At 40.7% G+C, this 20,381-nt stretch overlaps 1 pseudogene across 1 annotated transcript; it reads right to left on the bottom strand.

Annotated features, from left to right (window-relative positions):
* Positions 1-116: 116 nt before the first annotated feature.
* On the bottom strand, positions 117-16,924 carry LOC144654305 (scavenger receptor cysteine-rich domain-containing protein DMBT1-like; annotated as a pseudogene). Its single transcript, XR_013570894.1, has 8 exons — positions 16,735-16,924; positions 14,356-14,727; positions 13,038-13,391; positions 11,101-11,472; positions 9,322-10,107; positions 8,437-8,823; positions 4,927-5,253; positions 117-665 (listed from the first exon to the last, which is right to left on the bottom strand). The product of XR_013570894.1 is annotated as a scavenger receptor cysteine-rich domain-containing protein DMBT1-like (transcript).
* Positions 16,925-20,381: the final 3,457 nt, after the last annotated feature.

Below are 20,381 nucleotides of genomic sequence, written 5' to 3'. Positions count from 1 at the left end.
TCTTGATAGTTAACGACTATAACAGTAGATTCGTTTCCCTGGAAGATTACAATTTACATCGATCGTACAAGAATGTTTTGTATACGTAAATTAATTTGATTGGTTGTCAGATAATAAACTGATCTGTAGAATTTTACCGTCCTTGCCTGTTCTCCTATTATTTTTGTTTTTTCAGGTGGAAATTCTCTGATCAAACACGAGAACTAATGCTTGATGAATGATGAATTTGCAAGGCATTGATTTTGCAAAAAAAGCTAACAGATCCTTCCAGCTGACGAACCTCTGGTTTAATACCCGAAACGTCTGAATTTTAAGATTGGATCAAACGTTTTTAATTTTTATGATCTTTCAGGGCTGGGGTGCAAACGAGTTTGAGCCACGCCTAGATTGGTCTTCTTTAGGAATTTAATTCAAATTTTTCTGACGGGCATTCCCGTCCCTTTTATATGGGACTCCCCCCGGCCGGGCAAGTTAAAGTGTGGTGTCTTGTTCCTGCTCAGTTTCCACGTCGTTTGTCAGACTGTGTACAACAGCAACGTGTGGAACTCGGTTGTTTTTCCTCCAGCACTTGAAGCCGATAAACACAATCAAACACAAAGCAAAAACTGCACCAAAGGAAATGCCCACGATCTTCAAGGACCCCTTCAAGGGACTTAGGCCTCCCTCTGTAGAGAGATAAAGTGGGAAACCATTAGGAGAGGCCTTGACACAATTCTCTTTTTTCAACAGCATGGGTTTGACAGACTGAATGAACCCAACGTTGGTTTTAGCTGTGATGATTTTCTATTTAACAATTAGACTACGAGCCCGAGTTTTCTATGAGCAAATAGTCAACGAGGCGCAGCCGAGTTGACTATCGCTCATAGAAAACGAGGGCGAGTAGTCTAATTGTTTTAGTAGAAACTCTAAAGGATTGTAGTCCACAACATACAATATTGTGCACTTTGAAGACAAAAAATAAGAAAATTTACCACTTAAAAAGCTACTCGCGCGCGCGACTGTTTTCTATCGGCGAATAGAAAACAGTGGGAGAACCAATCAGATTCGCGGATTTCCAATAGAACACAGCTAAGTTTCTACTAATGGTAAATATGAAAAGCAGGTTAAAATAACTAAACAAAAAATATTTAAAAGAATTGATGCAAGTTTCAGCTTTGGAAAGAAGTGTACACATGTGTCACGCAACAAAACAATAGATTATGCCATCTATTTAATTCATTAGCATTAAGATATGGGTTAGCCACCCCATACGAGCAAACCCGTTGGGTTTAGACTGAGGGTACTAATAAAATGAACAAGAAGTGTGTGGTGATTACGTTAATGAATTTTTCACGTGAAATGACACCCATCTTTTCATCCACAACAATGTTCACATCTCAGCCGCCAAATATTTCAGTCTTCCCAGGCATTCTTCTGAGAGGATAAATGACATCAATAGCTGTTTATGGTCTTTCTCTTCATCAAGGCGATAAGGATAGTCGCTAAGCTTTGGAGCAGAACCTTTTTATCTGTTATTCCCTTTAAAAGCCAATGTAGACAAGGTACTGTCGCGGCTTCCTTAATACTAGAACTTCCTACTCTACTATGCAAACACACACAACCCACAAAACAGACAATGCTTTATTTTGCTCCAACAGAACTAAGGGTTCCAAACGTCAACTTTTTCAAAATTGTTTCGGCAGCTAATTTACCTTTGAACGACTCATAACTCATTATTAGCCAAGTGTTTCACTTGCCAGTCGACGCCGAGTACAAACTCGCATACAATTAATCTAGAATAGCTTTGTTCTATATTATACAAAAGAAGCTTAGCTTGACAAGAATTTAGAAAATGGACAAAACTGATGAAAGTTAAAATAGGTTAAAACATTGCATAATCAACTGCGGTGTCCCCCGTTTTATTTTACTTACATTTTATATAAGAAGAAGAAAAGTAAACAAGTGAAAAGTGATTTCGTTAAAAATTAGATATACACCCTCCCTTCTTTCCTTTACATAATTTAGACATTGCCCTCCTGACTCCCTCTCTCTCTCTCTCTCCCTCCCTCTCCCTCTCTCTCGGTGTGTTATTTTACAGAGGCCCCCTCTCGTTTTAAAAACCCTTATCCCGATAATTATTGCACTTTCCCCAGTAAAACACACTACTCCATTATGCAAACACACAACCCACAAGTTTACATGATAAGTGAAGTGGTGACTTGGAGTAAAGTGAAAATAAGTGGAGCAGTGGTCGCAAGTCAAATACTCGGAAAAAAGATTTTCCGAGTTCCCCAACGGGAGTCGCACCAATGAATCACTGGTAATCTGGAAGGTCATGGGTTCGACTCCCGTTGGGGAACTCGGAAAATATTTTTTCCGAGTATTTGACTTGCGACCACTTCTCCACTCATTTTCAACCCACAAGTTTATTTTGCTTCATTAAAGGGCTCAAAACGTCAGCGTTTTCAAATGTCACCAGTTGTCACCAGTTTCACTTCAAAAACTCAAGAGCCTAAAGACATATTGAAACTACAAATAGTGGTTTAGTTTTGCTAAAAACCACCATGCAAGTTGTACTGAAGGGATAAACAAGTGATATTACTATAATGCCATCAGGAACTTTAGTTCTCAAACTCATTAATAATTTTTAAATTGACAAGCCAATCAGGATACGCCAATTTGGTCAGGTGCGTGTGGTTTGAAAACCCGATGAAGCACTGGACAGAGGCATTTCCACGATAGTTTGATGAAATATCAAACTCTAGAGTTTGATAAAACGTCAAACCTTTGTGATGCGGGGTTATCCTAATTTAAATATTAATGACATAAACACCGACTGAATAGACAAGCTTCTGTTTCACGGGTTGAGTAGAATCACTCTAAACTGATTTACGTTTACAGTGCTAGTGCAATTCAGAAACATTCCTGAACATCTCGTAGCGATCGACCACCGTTCTTATTCCCAACCCAGTTTTTGGTGAACGAATTTTGTGAGCCAATATTTTAAAGACAGACCATCCAGGTCCTCCAACTTCTCTTCAAGACTTTGCACGCGGTGAACATCATAATCCTTGAACACACTTCCCGGGTCAAGTAAAGAAGCTTCAAGGGATTTTTGCTCGCGCGCTGTTTGCCAAGTTTGATTCTCAAAACCTCAACGGCTCACTTGTCCACTATGCTTTGACTGTGCAAGCAAGGAATTTTCTTGCACAGTTTTGGGCAGTCGAAACTGGCGAAATTCATCCTCAGCTAACCCGTCCACGTTTCAAAACTAGCAGGACGCCACTGCATGCAAATCGTGGCGGCTTGAAGTAAACAAGCTTACCGTAGTTGTGAAAAACACGGATCTTACATAATCATCACAAACTATGCGCTAATTAAACAAAAGATAGCAACAATTCAATGTTTTCGTGAAAATATCCAGGGGGGGGGGGGGGGGGGAAGCAACTTCCCATACATTCTCTTATATGAAATCTGAGCGATGCTCTCACAACTTGCAAAGCAATCATCGGGGCGGTAGTCAGCGGATGTCTCTAAGGCGCATGAGCAGCTCCTTTCTTTGTGAACTTGCCAAAACAAAAACAACATGGGACCAGTGAGAGAGTTCGATTTTTTTATATATGTAGTAATAAAAAAGACTTTCTAAGTTTTGTCTTTAAAGCAGCGAAAATTTCCCCGGAAAGGTTCTTGGTGTCAATATGTGGTGTTTGTTATGAAATAAAACCATCACGGGAATGGTAATGAAAACGTGTCGATCGAATATTCCCGCGCTGGTCGGAGCTATTGTTCTTGCTCAATTGTTTGAGGTTGTTTGTTGACTTGGTCTTTCTTTGTTTTACTTCATTTACAATCCCCATGTGGGCCAGTTGAAAATCGTGGTACAAACATGTCAAACATTTGCATTCGCTTTTTTCACGATCCCATAATACATCTTGTTTTATTTAAATAACCCCCCAAAATTTTTGCATAAGCATTGTTTTCAATTTCTCTGGGGACGATTGCACGTCACTGTAAATCCCAAGAGAAATTGAAAACAATGCTTATGCAAAAATTTTGGGGGGTAAACAAGATGTATTATGGGAACGGTGAAAACAGCGAATTTCAGCACTGAAAAGTAGCACGGCATCACAAAATTCTGCGACGGTGACGAAATTTTCGGATTTAAACACGCTGCTTTTAGATTTTTAGTTAAGAGAATTGAACCCCTTTATAATAAGTGATTCCACGACAGCAGCTTCCATTTCGCGGGAAAAGATTGCCTGTTGCATCATCGTCCAAAAACCGCTGACTACATCGTGAATTGATCGCTTTGCAAGTTGTGAGAGCATCGCTACTCGGTCCCAGACCTCGTTTCTTTCCCCCCCCCCCCCCCCCCCCCTGATAATATCCTTTGTTTGCAATAAGGCCCCGATTGCAAACTGGTCGCTAATTAAACAAAAGAAATAAAAAATTAAGTTTTTGTGAATTGTTTGCAATTAGGCGCCGATTGAGAAGCTATTTCAAAAACTCGTGCTTCGTGTTTCATCGGGGTTTCCAAACACTCGAAAACCATAAAAGCACTCGGCCTGCGGCCTCGTGCTTTCATCAGTTTTCTCGTGTTTGGAAACCCCGATGAAACACTCGCACTCGTTTTTGAAATATTACATCTCAACTTGAAAAATTCAGGCTGAGTTTTTCATATTTTGTCCTTGTGGACTGGAAAAACACCTAAAATAATTATGGCTCCCTTCTTTCGCCAACAACAATTTATTTTATATCTTCGTCTTGATGTACTAGGTGCATTTCATGTATGAGAAGACCTATTCGCCTTTTTCAGTGCTTGTTACCGAAAAGCATTAAAATCCCCGTGACAGTGTCCCTTTAATCGTCGACGCACCGCAAACGATAAAATAAATGGAACTTATAGCTTTATTCGTATAGTACTACACAGACAGCATTGATCCCTACCTGCCCGGTAGCTTGCCTTGAAGCCCGGATACGAAAAATACCCGGTGGACCGGAAGTAAACGCTGTCACTGTTGGTTAATGTAACAGAAGGAGGTTTCTCTGACCCGCAGTAATCTTTATTAAGCACGCGTACACGGTCATACTTGCAGGATACGTTGAAGAAATCGAACGACAACTGAATTTTGTAGTGGGAATCCATCTTGAATTTCCAGGTACATGAACCAATTTTGTCGTAAGGTAGAGGGAAGTTGTAGCTTGCCAGGCTGCCAGATTTCGACTTTAAATACGTAACCTGGTTTGGCTCAGTGCAAGAAAATGGACCTGGGACTGAAAACAATACAAGATTATTTAATAGATTAATTATATAAATGCCGAAAATGAGACGTTTAAGGCGATGGGATGCGTTTTGTAAGCAGCCAGGCCAACTCAGCATTGCAAAGAGACGGGATTACAACCAGTGATCGACAAAGTGGCTAACATCTTAGCAAGTCAGCCTTAAGACTGCTGCTGTGTGTGTTGAAGGGGGAAAGAGGGAGGAGAGGGGGCGGGGGTGCAGGAACCCGGGAGAAAAGAGCGCGGGAAATTTATGGGAGGCGGGAGAGGAGAGAGCGGGAAGCGGGATTTCTAAGGTGGTGGGAAGCTAACACAATTGACCACAGGGAGCCCAGGCTCACGCTCTGACAACTCGGTCAAAATGGCGGCGTCAAAATTATAAGGATTTGTATGAAACTTTAGAGGAAAAAATTGAGGTGCGAATCTTGACTCACTGGTGTACCGAGAATGAATTTTGCAAATCCCTTGCGAATTAAATTCGACGCACTTCACAAAACAACAAGCGACTAAAGCAACATCAACAATGTAACAAAGCAAAGGGCAATAGCTCAGAGCGTTCGTTCAAAGTGTCGTCGCTAATGTAATAAAAAGTCGAAAGGTTAGCGTAAACTGCTATTATTATCGTAAATGTTTCAGCGAAATATTTTCCAAATTTAACATAGAATACAGTATTGGTGAACGTGTTTTCATTTCAATGCAAATGCGATTACTTTTTTAAGTTCTCGCATATATTGTGGAGAATGAATTTAGAATGTAGTCGACAAGTGCGTTTTGAATCTCGCTACGTTTCTTCTCTGTTCCCAGCTGAACAACAACGTGCATGTTACCAGCATTGGCTATTACATCCGAAGGCTCTTCGCAAAATCTTTTCCGACTACTGAGGTTTTGACAGCATTTTTGCTTTGTCGCGTGTCTGTGCTTTAAATCTGTGTGCGGTCATAATATTAATATACAAGGTTTTGCAAAATTCCGTCATGGTCACGTTACAAGAGTGAGTCAAGATTCGCATGTGAGGCAAAATCACCCTGAGGGATCTCAGGGCAGTGTACATGAGTAAGGCAGAGCACCCTTGACGGTCTCGTTTGCCTCCCTCCCCTACGGGAAAAAGGTATCGTCGCCCTGACAACTATCGCCCAATCATAGCGTGAGGCTGCACGTGAAAAGCAAGGCTAATTAAAAATGCGTCGACTCTCTCTGGTTCAAGGTGTTGGAGAAAGCTAAAAGTTTGCAGACCATGGTTATTTTTCCCGTATTCTTAAACCGCGAAGAGATGCAGGCGAATCAAAAATTTGCTGCAGTAAAAGAATGGTCTTCGAACTATTCCCATGCGAGGTTTTGGAGTGAGTGGACCGAATTAAAGGCAAGTTTTGGCTCATTTTTGTCGAACAGTGGTGTTTATCTAGCGTCGGAAGTGTGCACCCTTGCATATATTTAGGTAAGAGTAAACTAAAATTAAAAATATCGGTTAAATAAGGTTTAAATGCTTTAGAACAGTCAAGAAACGTCACGTAGACAACATATGATGTGAAATGTGAGCTTTACTAGCGGTTTATTATATTTTCGTACGATAAAATTTTTTCCTCTAAAGTTTCATACAAATCCTTATAATTTTGACGCCGCCATTTTGACCGAGTTGTCAGAGTGTGAGCCTGGGCTCCCTGTGAATTGACAAAAAATTTTGCAACTTTGCGTAATATTTTGTGATACCAGGAGCCTATGTCCTAGTGATACACATATCACAAAGAAGCAGAAATCGCTAGGAAAGGGTCAGGAACCGGGAGTAAAAGGTACCCCCCCCCCCCACTATCAGGCAACCATGTCCCATCCTCCCTTTCCCCACTGTTATGCATTAGCAAGAGTAACGTACGTACCCACAAACTACAACCCCGACATTTCGTAGGATATGATTATTTATAAAGTTTATAAGTAATTATTTTACACAACAAATCAGACCAAAGCCCGGGAGGGACTCTCATATGAAAAGAATGGGAATGCTCGTCCGAAAATTTGAACCGAAACCCTTACAAAAAGAGATCAATTTAGGCGTGGCTTTTTTATACCCTTATAAGAGACTATTTTATGCCTGATTGGTCCTCACTGCCAACACAGGATGACAGTGTTTTATCACTTATAATTTGTCCATGTGAAACCCTACAGGAGACCTCCACGGGCTAACAAAGTCGGTGTCCTTTACTGAACCGCCTAAGTAGACTCTCAGTGAGACCAAAATTCTTAATTTACACCCCAAGTGCGACGTCGAACACCTCCACCATTTTCATAATAAATAAATGCTCGATAAATACTAATAATTATTATATAAACATCAGTGAAATACCAGGAAATCTTTCGCGCGAAAAAATCATATCTTCACATGTGAAAATAACATGTTATTTTCACATGTGAAGATATCGATTTCGAAACATTTTCTGACAAGTTTGCCCTGTTTCAATGCTGAATGATCCAAAGTAAATCGATGTTAGGTCGAAACATCTTCGGATGTTCCTCGGTAATCTTCGGAAATCTTCGGATATCTTCGGAAATTTTTGGAAAAGTTCGAAAAATGTTCGCAAACTTTCGTACGACGTTCGGACAACATTTTGCAAATATTCGGAAATCTTCGGAAAATGATCGAAAAATCTTCGGAAAATCGTCAAAAACATCGTAATTGGTAGGTTTATATAATAAACAGAATATTACATGGTTGCTTGGAGATATGAAATTTATCTTCTCGTGTTCAAATCGATATCCCACTCGTTCGCTGCGCTCACTCGTGAAATATCGATTTGAACACTCGAAGATAAATTTCATATCTCCGCGCAACCATGTAATATCCTCTATTTATGGCAAACCAAAATAATGTCGAAGGTTGAAATGACTGAAAAACTAACTTAAAATACTACGTTTTATAGCTAAAATTGTTGTTAATAGTTCAGGCTGCTTCTTTGTAAAAGAAGGTTAAGTCTTTCATACGGAATGCCCCACCCCCTCCCTTCCTGCGGGCCTGATATTTTAACGCTACAAATTTGCACCCAGCAGAAAAAACAATAAACAAAACAACATTCGGACAACTTTCTCGAATTCAGCTTCACAAGCGATATTTCTGAGGCTTGAGTAAGATTGAACGCTGACTGCAGGGTGAATTTCACAGTACGAATAACCGTTATCATAGCGTCTTACCTTGTTTGACTGCCTCAAACACAGCGTCAAATTTGGATACATAAGAAGATGGATAAGCTTTTCGAGAGTCGAACTGAACCCTGAGGTAGCGACTGCTTGAAAACACTGAGGTCTGAAATGATTGACTATCGCTGTACTTCTTAAGCAGGTCACTGGATGAATTTTGACCATCCCGGATATAAAGACTGGACCAATAACCATTCTTTTTCAATATCAAGTCCTTTATTCGCAACCTCACAAAGTGTCCCTCAGGAACAGTTACCACCCAGGTACATGTTATGCTGCTGGCAAAATTACGTGGATACAGCGGCGAGAACAGCCTTCCTGTTTCTCCAGTCAAGGAAATAACATTGTCTTGATCTGGGTATTTACAGGGTCCCATGGCGGCTAAAATAAAATGATGAAGAAAAGTATTTTAATACCAATCTTTTCTTGGAAATAATTAACAATTATTCACCCAAGTGGAGGTGATTAGTGGTGGATATTTAATATAAATATCCACCACATTCACCGACACTGAGGCGAATAATTGTTTTAGTATATACCACACAAGTTGAATAACTAGCGGACTAAAACATCACTTTCGGCAAGAAAGCGACGCGCGAAGGCAGTTTGTTTCTCTGTAGCTGCTCGGAGGTGAATAGTACTTTGCTAATCACCTCCGAGTTAACCAATCAGCGCGCGCGAAAAGTATTATTCACTTGAGTGGTATATACTAAAAAAGGCTGCTACCCTTTTCCGTTAGGCTACTAGCCGGGAACACGAGAACCACACACAAATTGTCTGACACGTAGGCTGGCGCGTACTAGATGAAATGACAAAAAGAAAGAAAGAAAGAAAGCAGGCAGGCAGGAAGAAAGGAAGTCGTTTAAAACAAGAACTTACGATCCAAAAGTATCTTATAGCTTGCATGGAATCCTGGTTATCGTCCTGAGCTGTCAGTCTCAAAATCCACGTACACACTTGAATAGTTTGATTGAATAACCGCGGGAATTGAAGAGCCACAGAAAGTACCAATCCATTCTTTCCATCCATCCTGAGACTGCTGAGAAATCACAACAGAATCGTCCCAGCAACGGCCATGATCAGAAGGTTCCAAATAAAATGAATGAAATGTCAATTGGATGACGGTGCCAGCCTCTGTTTTAATTACCCATGAACACTTGACGTCATTTGGGTAGGACAGGGGATAATCAAAACTTCCAAATTCTCCCTCATCTCCCGGATAATAGCCATGCATAGTGACCACATTTTGGGACCACCAATACGGCCAGGGTCTGGAACAAGAGTATCTGTATCTCGCAGGAGTAGCTTTAAGGGCTTCATAAGATGCGATAAAGCCTCCTGGGTAGAATAAATACATCGATCTATACACCACAAACACACTGTTACCAATGGAATAGAATTCATTCACGCGGTAGTTTCGAGCGTACTCTCCCAAAGTCGTCCACGTGGAGTTTGTCACGTCGTAAACTGTTGCGTAGTTTAGAGCACTTGATCCTACCATTTCCCAAAATGTGACCTTCACAAAGTTCCCAGGGGGTACAGTGATGTTCCAACTGCAGTATCCTCTGCCAGGGTTTAATGGGTACCTTGGAGAAGAAAAACTTCTTCCTTCTCCTGTCATGTACACTATGGAGCCCTTGTTTAGGTTGCAAGTTCCCGATGAGACTGGAAAAAAGGGAAAAAACAACTTATTCTGTTTACAGTCAACTATCTTTTAACGGACATCTGCCGTTTTTACTGTAACTTAACTCCCTATAAGACGGATGGCCCGGGGGGAGGGGAGTACTCGGGATTGTTGTGGTTCAGTTTTATCCTTTGTACTATCCGGTATTTTCCTTCGGTTTGTATTTATTATTGTATATTACCATACACCAGATCAAAGTAGGGTAAAAATCAACCAGAACATCTATTTTTCACCAGGCTTATCAAGTCACGAGGTTTGTGCCCTACAGCGAAACAATCCGAAAAATATATTTAGGCACACAGTAGTACATAAGGTAAATGGCTACTGATTTTGGAGATGATTCACGATCTCTGTCTTGAATGAAGAAAATGTTTGCGCAATCCTACATAACTAAACAGTTACAACGATAAATGACGGAACGAACGAACAAACGAACGAAGAACGGACGGACGGACGGACGGACGGACGGACGGACGGGCGGACGGACGGTCGGACAGACGGACGGACGGACGGACGGACGGACGGACGGACGGACGGACGGACGGACGGACGGACGGACGAACGGACGGACGAACGAACGAACGAACGAACGGGACGGAGGGAGGAAGGGTGCCCGTCACCCCCCGAGGCTCTAAAAATAAAAAAATACACAGCAATACTACACCAAGGCATAGTTAGTGGAGGGAAATGGTTAGGAAGCCCGGTAAACATCAAATGAGCAAAATGAGCCAGGAGTTGGGTTGGAAGGTGCATGACAGTGCACATTTTTTGTTTTGCGCTCATACACTATGCATGAATAACGTAACCACAATAATTCTATTGTTTAGTTGCATGAAAACACGTAACCATCTATTGTATTTTGTCAGGTTTTATGCACCGTCAACCCCCCAAATAACAAAAATCTATAACGAAAAACTCTACCTGGCTTCAAAACCATTTCGCTCCACTTTGACCAAGGGGCTCCTAGTTCTCACCTGCAGAAATCGATGAGTAGTTCGCAATAAATCCTGCACCGCGGTTATTAAAATCTCGTTTAACCATTATGCTGAGCTCATGACCCGTCGAGTAGAAATTGAACGATGGTAATTTTCCAGAGATTTTCACAATCCGAGGATTTAACCTATTTATTCTATCTGAGATTTGTGCATAAACCTCGTGCACTCGGAAAGACAGAAACTCTATTCGAACGACTTTCCCTTTAGGTGCAATAATCTTCCAGTGGCACTTGTTTAGTAACTCGTAAGGAAAACCGTGCGGATACCAAGGGCTTTTGATGACACCTGAGGCATTTCGAAGCACAATATTCATGTTCTCGTCATCAGAGTTGCCAAAGGAACAAGAACTTACTGCAAAAAAAACAAAAAGAAAGAAAATTATGAAAATAACTAGAGTGCAAGCTCCAGGCTTTTGTCGGCTGATTACTGGCGACGGGCGAAGGCACGGGTAACTATGGAAACCGAGAGTTAATTGACAGCTCTGTGGTAACTGTATAATTTGGACAGCAATTGTTTAACGGTAGTCAGTTAGAACACCACTTTGTAAAAGGGGAGAAGCCACGAGCCAAGCGGCTCACACTGCCGGAGCTTATCCCGGTTTCCGTAGCATTAAGCGGCTAGGAATATTTCTACTCCCCCCTGAATGGGATGCTAGTCCATTGCAGGGTCCCCCTACCCCAGCATTTTGTCGCCGATACCCATTTATACACCTGGGTGGAGAGAGCCACTATGAGAGTTAAGTGTCTTGCCCTAGTCCAGTCCCTGAACTCTCTCTTCCGCGCGCCTTTTATAGGGGCTAAACCCAGGCGCGCCCGGCCGGGGCTCGAACTCGGACTGCTCGATCCGGAGTCCGGCGCACTAACCATTGGGCCACCGCGCCTCCTTTGTAAAAGTAATACAGTTGAATCCCGATAACTCGAACCCTCAGTAACTCGAACTCCCGCTAACTCGAACCTTTTTCGATTCCCCTTCAGGTCATTTTCTTATTAATTTTACCCTCGATAACTCGAACTCCCGATATCTCGAACCTTTTCGATTTCCCTTGAAGGTTCGAGTTATCGGGATTCAACTGTAGGTTTAATATGTTAATTTGATCTCTTCCATTGGTCATGGGCCCATGAAAAAAAAATGCTTACGAGAAAAAATACCGTTAATTGAAAGACTATGTTACAATAGAGAATGAGTTTCGAGGTTTCCAAATGTCCCCACAATATAAGATCACATTTAGAATACCATAAAATTCCTCATATAAGCCCTTCCGCTCATAAGCCCATCCGGTTTTAGGCGCATTGACCTGTAGACACAAGAAAATTACATCCGATTATTTCCCCCTCCCCCCTTCCTGGATATACGTCCCCCCTCTCCCAACATTGTTCCAAATATTGAAATGAATTTGATTAATTATGAGTTTTTAAAGCTTTATTTAAAACCAGATAATAAAAAACTTATTTCGATTAATGCTGCTGTAGCTCATTTCGAAACGATTCTCTTATCCGCATAGAACATCCCCCCCCCCCTCCCCCCCCCCCCCCCCCCCCCACACACACACACACAAACACCAGATATAAGCCCTCCAGGATATAAGCCCATTCAAAACCCCTTACGAAGTTGTATAAGCCCAGGGCTTATAAGCGGAATTTTACGGTATTGAGGATTGTATTGAGGCGTTCCTGTCCCCATTGTTTCAGTTCTGCCCCTGTTTCCCCACTTCCTACCCCTATATATCCAAATTGCTTCCGTATCCCACTTTCTTCCTCTCTCATTGTCTCCGACCTCCCCGCTTCCGCCCCTATCTCCAACTTATTGACCCTAGCCTCCCCCTTCCTGGCCCCTTTCCCACTCTTTTTGTTCATATTCCCCCAATACATGTACTACATCCACTGTGTGTCCTATTCTTCACTTCTAAGAACTTTTACCTGTTTTGACAGCAGAGTACTGAACAAAAATCCCCTGCTCCGGACCTCCATCCACGTTTTTATCGTTCTTGAACACAACATGGACAAAGCGAAACTTGGAATATATCTTCCAGGACTGAAGATCAATGAGAGTGAGTTCCGTGTTGTCGACATCGTAAATCTTCACGCTTTCTTTTACGGTAATCCAATTGTTTGACTGCGACAAAAAATGAACCTTTACAACGTGATTCTCTGGTGCAGTGATGTACCATCCACAAGTTGTGTTCCTGCGATAGCCGTACGGATAGTAAGGGCTGGAAAAGTTGTGCTCTGTTGGCGACTTAGGAGCAACCAAGGTGCTGTTTGTAGAACACTCTGAAAAGCGAACATAGGCCGGGAATTATCAAACGTTCGTGACCAAGGGCGGTGGGTCTTGAAACAGCAGTTTTGTGACCGCACGGCAATAAATTGAACAGTTCCGCGGACAGATAATGTAAAAGTTTGGTTAACTTCAAAGTGTAACAAGATAAAGAATGGTAATGAGTTATGATTTGAACTGGGTTGATGTTGTGAAACTAGACAAAAACTTTGATCTTTGATCACAAATTGCGATAATGTTGACCGCTTTTCCCTAAATTAACAAAGTCAAAAAGTCTTAACAATTTCACAAGTAGTTTGTGATAACCTTTCCGACTGTCACTTTTAAAGTTAATTTTTTTTTTAATGTGGCGGTTTTATATTTATTCATATATACATCAGGGTGCTGTCCTAAGTCTCTCAAAGGAAGGGCACATACAAATTAAATGGACTATGTCACGGATTTAAACCGATTTTTGAACAGCCACAATTCATATCTCTGTCGTAGAAAACTTTAAATTAATGGTCCATTTTTATTAACAGTTGCTACTTTAAAGCACTGAAACTGTTTAAAAGCTCGTTTAGCTGCGGATGGCTCGGATGGAAATGGATTGCAATTTGAAAACGTTAGCCAACGTTTTCAAACTGTTTCCGCGCGCCTTCAAAAAATATCGATATTTATAGCCGAAGTTTGACTTCTATCCCTAAATAAAGGTTATATCTTCAGTCAAATGTTCAAAGATAATGTTTTTCATGAATGAGTTGCCTACCAATTATTTCGGAACAGTTTAGATCAAAACTCTGCGAAATCTTCGTGACATAGTCTCTTAAAACTTATAATTTTAAAACTACGCGTGGTTTTTCTTTATTGGCATTTAAAGGCTACCATGCAACAGCATTTTTTTTTAAAAAACATCTCATGATGTGTTGCAACTGACGGCATCAAGTAGGCAAACTGCTACCTTATTCCTTATAAATTTACCTTGCTTTTCCTGCGCTTGGAACGACACATTCATAGCTGCAGAATTCTCAATTATTCCTGTCTTCACCTCCACCCACAAGCTGCGGCCACTTGAGTGAAAAATAGCACCAGTACCATAGATAAGGCTAGTGCTGTTACAATTATATTCAGCTATTTTATCACTTGCGTCACTGGGTCCATCGTAGATCCTTAGATACTTATCACTACAGGGCTTCTGAAATGTGGCCGTGATGTTCACTCTGAGCACCTTCCCAACAGGGGCCGTGATGTTCCACTGACAAGTGGCATTGGCCGGAAGCCATCCTGGGCTGCTAGAAATGGTGCCATTACTCCCTGTTATAGTGATTGTTGATTGATTGTTTGCAGTGCAGCCTAGAAAATAAAAAAAAAGCTGTTATGTGAAAGGGACAATGTCACGGGGATTTTTCTTCTTGTCAGTAAATAGTACTAAAATTGGCGAAGAACTCTCGACCCCTCGTGCACGAAATGCAACAAGACCATCAAGATGAAGATATAAAGCAAATTGCGTTCAAGGAGGAGGAGAGCCGTTATTAGTTTTAAGCTGTTTTTCCAGGCCACAAGGGCAGAACTTGAAAAATTCAGCCGAACTTTTTCAAGTTGAGTTCTAAAGTTCCTGATGGTATCACAATAAAATCACTTGTTTATAGCTTCAGTACACTGGCATGGTAATTTTAAGAAAACTGAACCACTATTTGTAGGTTTCCATATGTCTTTAGGCTCTTGAATCTTTGGAGTGAAGCTCGTGACAGTGTCCCTTTAATTCCACGTCTATCTTACTATTAAATGGTTGTAAACCCGCGAAAATATATACCTGGGCAAATTTGCAAGCTTCTGGCTCGCGGAACTATTCGATCAACACCGTCAGCGATAATGTCGGCGGTGAACACTTATTAAGTTCTGCTGCAACGTTGTTTTACAAAGCGGAACAAAATTAAGAAAACAAAGCCATGCACAGTTAGTAAGAGCGTGAAATAAGTGGCACACGTTAATAAAAAAACATCGGCACTTCCAGGTCAAGAGAAATCTTAGTAAATGGCTTTAAGTAATTTTCGTATGAAAAAGAAAATGATGTTTGTCCTCATTCCGGGTATTCTATAAGTCCAGTCCAATCCCAGCTCGTGTTTCGTAGCACCCGGTTCACTCTTATGCGATTGCTTTGAAAGAGTTCTTTGTGTTAATTTGGCGATAGACATGTATGTTTTACAACCTGTTCCATCTTGTCAGAAAACTCGAGATACATGCATATTTTATTGGTGATTTCTTCAGAGTGAAATGTTGACGCTGAATTCATCAGGAGGGTCTCGTGTGACGAAACAGTAAACAACTGGGGACAGGTGTTGTCATGAAAATTCTATAGACTCTCAAAAGTTAAAAAAAATATATATGTGTGATGTTCGCGATACTTTTTTTAGAGAACTGGCATATTTCAGTTTCCCCGTCCCCCCGCATATCCACGGCAGTCTTTTTTTTAAGTTCCCGTCAAAGCTTAACTGTCGCCGAAACATCGTTGTCTTTAAACGGCGTTTATTATATTGTCACCCCCTTCCACCCCCCTTCGCCACTAAGGAATGGACCATTTTATTATTTTTTGGTGGGGGGAGGGTGCGCCGGTGCGCGTTTTTTCTGAGCTCTATTTTTTTCCATCTTGTGTTTGTGCGAGAATTTCTTTTCACATGTAGTCTGTGCAGCCTTTCTTTGGCTTACTGTGCATGATTTTTTTTTTTCTTTTCAATATACTGGATTTTTTTTGGTAAATGACCAGCCCCCTCTCAAAATAAAATAAAATGAAATGGTCCATCCCTTAATAAATATGTAATTCGTTTTAAGCCCGATCCAAGCGATATAACTAAAAGTGGTTTGAAAGCAATATTCGCTGACATATGCAAATTCACCATGCGCAAATGTTTACCAACGGAAGAGCTTGAGTCGCAGTTAAATTAAAGGCTAGGTGGTGGGTATTCCAAGACATGTTCCAAGTTGAGCGAAGCGAATATTAAATAAGTGCGCGCCGCAAGTCGCTTTTAGTTTATCGCTCAATGCTCGCTCATTAAGCTTAACTTCGCGTTCATTCCGCTCAGTTTTGGGAGAATAGGAAGAATAGGTGTACTGTGAGCAACCTAGCGCGATAAGTAAAAGCACGTTTTCCTATAAGTACAGTATATTTTTTCAAGTGGTTGCGCGGGTGCTCTATTTCACAATACGAGGCAAAATTTTGCGACCGCTGTTTTCTGGAACGTGGAAGCCTGCAAATGCCTGCAAAAAACGATAGTTTAAGACAAGAGTCGGCTGTGTCCTCATGTTATTCAAGTTCAGGGGCAGTCTATTTATGTTAAAGAAAATGGAAATTGGTTTACATACCTTGTGAGTCACGAAGCTTCTGAGCAGACATGGCATGTAGTAAAGTGACCAGACAAAAGACCAAGTCTTTGACTCGCATTTTCAGACCATTATTGAATGATTAGAAGCCCTATTTTGAAGAAAGGCCTTTACTTTGGGCGCAACAACGTTTGTCGTGTTAATTTCTTACCTAGAACCTCTTAAAAGTATAAAATCGATATAATCAATGTTGTCTGTGTACATAAAATAAAGTTGTCTGGTTTGAAATCGCGTGGTCACGTGGTAAAACACCTTTGTGTTACCCAATGATGTGTGAAATGTAACGTGCTGAAACGTAAATTACTATTTTTCCGACACGGAGCAGATGGTTGTAATGGTTGGAGGGGACGAGTTTGGGTGCGCAATGCACAGTGAGATTTGAGTTTGTAATCGGTGGCCGTTAGCAAGGCGAGGAAGCCTTCTTCCAGTGCATGTATAGGTTAAGTTTGGTTTTCTTTTTAATTTATTGCGTATCCAATCGAACGTTTGGTAATCGAACGCAATCGAACACCAATCGTTCGATTGGGTTCGGTGATCGAACATAATCGAACTCACAATATAATTTGGTCAATCGAACAGAATCGAACGTTCGATTACCGAACAGTCGACAATCGAACAAAATCGAACGTTCGATTACCGAACTCCTGCTTGTTTATATTGCGGACATTTTGTAACCCCTTATTAGTCCTGCGTGATTTACTTATCAAAAGACGGATTCCAAACAAAATCGAAGGGGGTTTAGTTCGAATGTGTTCGATTGGTTCGAAAATCGAACTCACAGCAAAATAGATGTTCGATTTTGTTCGATTACCGAACCTAATCGAACGATTGGTGTTCGATTGGGTTCGATTGATTTTTGGTTCGATTTTGTTCGATTGGATACGCCGGGAATTAATGGAAAACGCGGCAATTTAAGTAAATAGCGTTTACCAGAGTTCTCCATTTGGAAAATCCGAGGATCTCCGCGTGTTTTCTTGTCGGTGAATTCCAGTATTCGTTCCATCATCTGTTATTTTTTTCTCCCCGGTAAATGCTGATAAACGAATTATTTTCCGACGTTAACCGCTCGGTTAAGCCTGGTAGCGACGCAAGCACAAGCGCAAAAATAACAGCTCTTATTTCACCGTGAAAACGGCTTCGACTCAAGCAAAAGCACAAGCGTATAGCAGTTTTATGCTTGTGCTTGTGCTTGCCGTGTGCTTGTGCTTGCGGCAAGCACAAGAACAAGGATCAAAATTTGTCTTTTTTGCGTGATTGCGCTTATGCTTGCATTTGTGTTTGCGTTGCTAGTGAAAACCAGACTTTAACGGAAGGTAAACATCGTGTTTTCCTTTTGTTCATTGGTATTTTTCGACTGTAAAACAAGGTATTTGCCGGAGTTAGCGGCCGAAAACACGCATTTTCCGTGAAGGTGAATGCGTGTTAATACAGGAAAACGCATTGTTAGCTAAAATTTTCCTGTGTTTGCTGTTAGGATATCGCATAGAAAACAGTATGTCTTCTTCTGTTCGCAGCCATTTTTCGGACGATAATCGAACTGCTCACAAGAGTTTTCCAGTCGATCGAAAGCATGTATTTTCCAACATTTTCCGCGATGGTGAATTCCAGTAAATTTATTAAAACGCGTTTTCCTGTGTTTTACCATTGATTAACATATGGAAAAGAACGTGTATTCTGCCATTCCCAGCCGTTTTGCGCATGCCAACTGCGTTACGTTCACTGTAGTTAAGGTGGCTCCGCAGTTATTTCGGGCGTATTCATCAGTGACATACTTTGCGCCAGAACTTTTTCGGCTTTAACGTGATGGCTTTGAAACTTTGGGAAAACGTTCATGTATCATTTAGCAATAACATGATAAAGTTTGATTGCAATGGAGAAATATATTTTAAATGCTATTGGCGTTTTAACTGGACCCATGTATTTGAACAAATTTGAATCCAAAAAAAAATTTTGCCGATATATTTTTGCTAAATTTCCGGAATAAGCTAATATTGACTTAACACATGAGATAGCCAAGTTCCAGTAGTGGAGTAGAAATAAAGAAATACTGGGAAATATTAAACTCATCTTAATAAAACTCTTAAAATTTACTGTAATTTTATACACTTGCCGCTTCTTCACGAAATAATCTACAAACCCAATATTTTGCGAAAAGCCTCCCCAATACTTGCTAAATAGAAGTGCCTAACCGATATTTTGACAAATATCTTCCCTCCCCTCCTAGGATGGTCGGCGTGCATATAAATGACACCCCCTTTCAAAAGTGCGAATTCTTGTCATGAATGTCACACGTGCTCATTTCGTATTCATAATGATATAAACAAAACTGCTCGATCGCTTCGCCAAAGAACAGTTGCGGAGTAGCTTACAATCCCAACGCCAATTCTCCAAATTACAGCACGGCACAGCAGCAAAAGTCGATGCAAAATTTTATGTAGTGCCCTGAAGTTTACGTGACAGGAGTTTGAGGGAAAACTGCGGTATAATTTTCGAAAATAAATGCAGAACGCAACCTTGGAGGTCCGCGTGGATTTTCGATCATTTTATAATGTTTACAGAGACCTACAGAACTAGCGAATACTTTTTAATGGTTAGCTCTATCGACAATCGGTTAGGCACTTCTATTTAGCAAGTATTGGGGAGGCTTTTCGCAAAATATTGGGTTTGTAGATTATTTCGTGAAGAAGCGGCAAGTGTATAAAATTACAGTAAATTTTAAGAGTTTTATTTAGATGAGTTTAATATTTCCCAGTATTTCTTCATTTCTACTCCAACGATTTTCTTGAAACTTGGCTATCTCATGTGTTACGTCAATATTAGCTTATTCCGGAAATTTAGCAAAAATATACCGGCAAATTTTTTTTTTGGATTCAATTTTGTTTAAATACATGGGTCCAGTTAAACGCCAATAGCATTTAAAATATATTTCTCCATTGCAATCAAACTTTATCATGTTATTGCTAAATGATACATGAAAGTTTTCCCAAAGTTTCAAAGCCATCGCGTTAAAGCCGAAAAAGTTCTGGCGCAAAGTATGTCACTGATGAATACGCCCGGAATAACTACGGAGCCACCTTAACCAGTCGAAAGCACGCATTTTTCTGTATTTTCTGCAACGTTGAATTCGAATAAATTCGTGCAACGCACGGATATGATTTCCCCTCGGTTACCGTCGCTTGTTCTCCCCATCGCATCCAATAACAGATTTCGGCTTTGGTTAGTTCTTTTGTTTCGCTGCAAACATAAATATAAGTTTAAGCAAGAAGAAGAAACAGACAAACGAAAAGCAAGTAAACGTAATATTTCGGTTCTAATAATATACACGAAAAAATACTTAATTCTGATTGGCTTATGAAGGTGTGCAGCTTTCGTGTAACACGAGTGCAAAAGTGCGTAACAAGGGTGCAAAATTGTAATATCAGTGCAAATTACAAATACAAATTCTATTGACTAGGCTTGTTCGGTTCAGGTAGAAACTCTGACCTCGTTTATTCATTTATTTTTTTTAGTAGCGTTTGACTTCGTCCCGATCCACATGAACAAAAAACAACAACCAACATTTCTTCAGCTGTAGTAACATGGTGGCCCTTTTCACCTCAAAACAATTAAAAGAACTAATGATAATCGTA

Source organism: Oculina patagonica, chromosome 5, assembly GCF_052425735.1.
Source record: "Oculina patagonica isolate OP01 chromosome 5, crgOcupat, whole genome shotgun sequence".
NCBI classification, from domain to species: Eukaryota; Metazoa; Cnidaria; class Anthozoa; order Scleractinia; family Oculinidae; genus Oculina; species Oculina patagonica.
The sequence above is the reverse complement of the archived record's forward strand: the minus strand, read 5'-3'. Positions and strand labels throughout refer to the sequence as shown.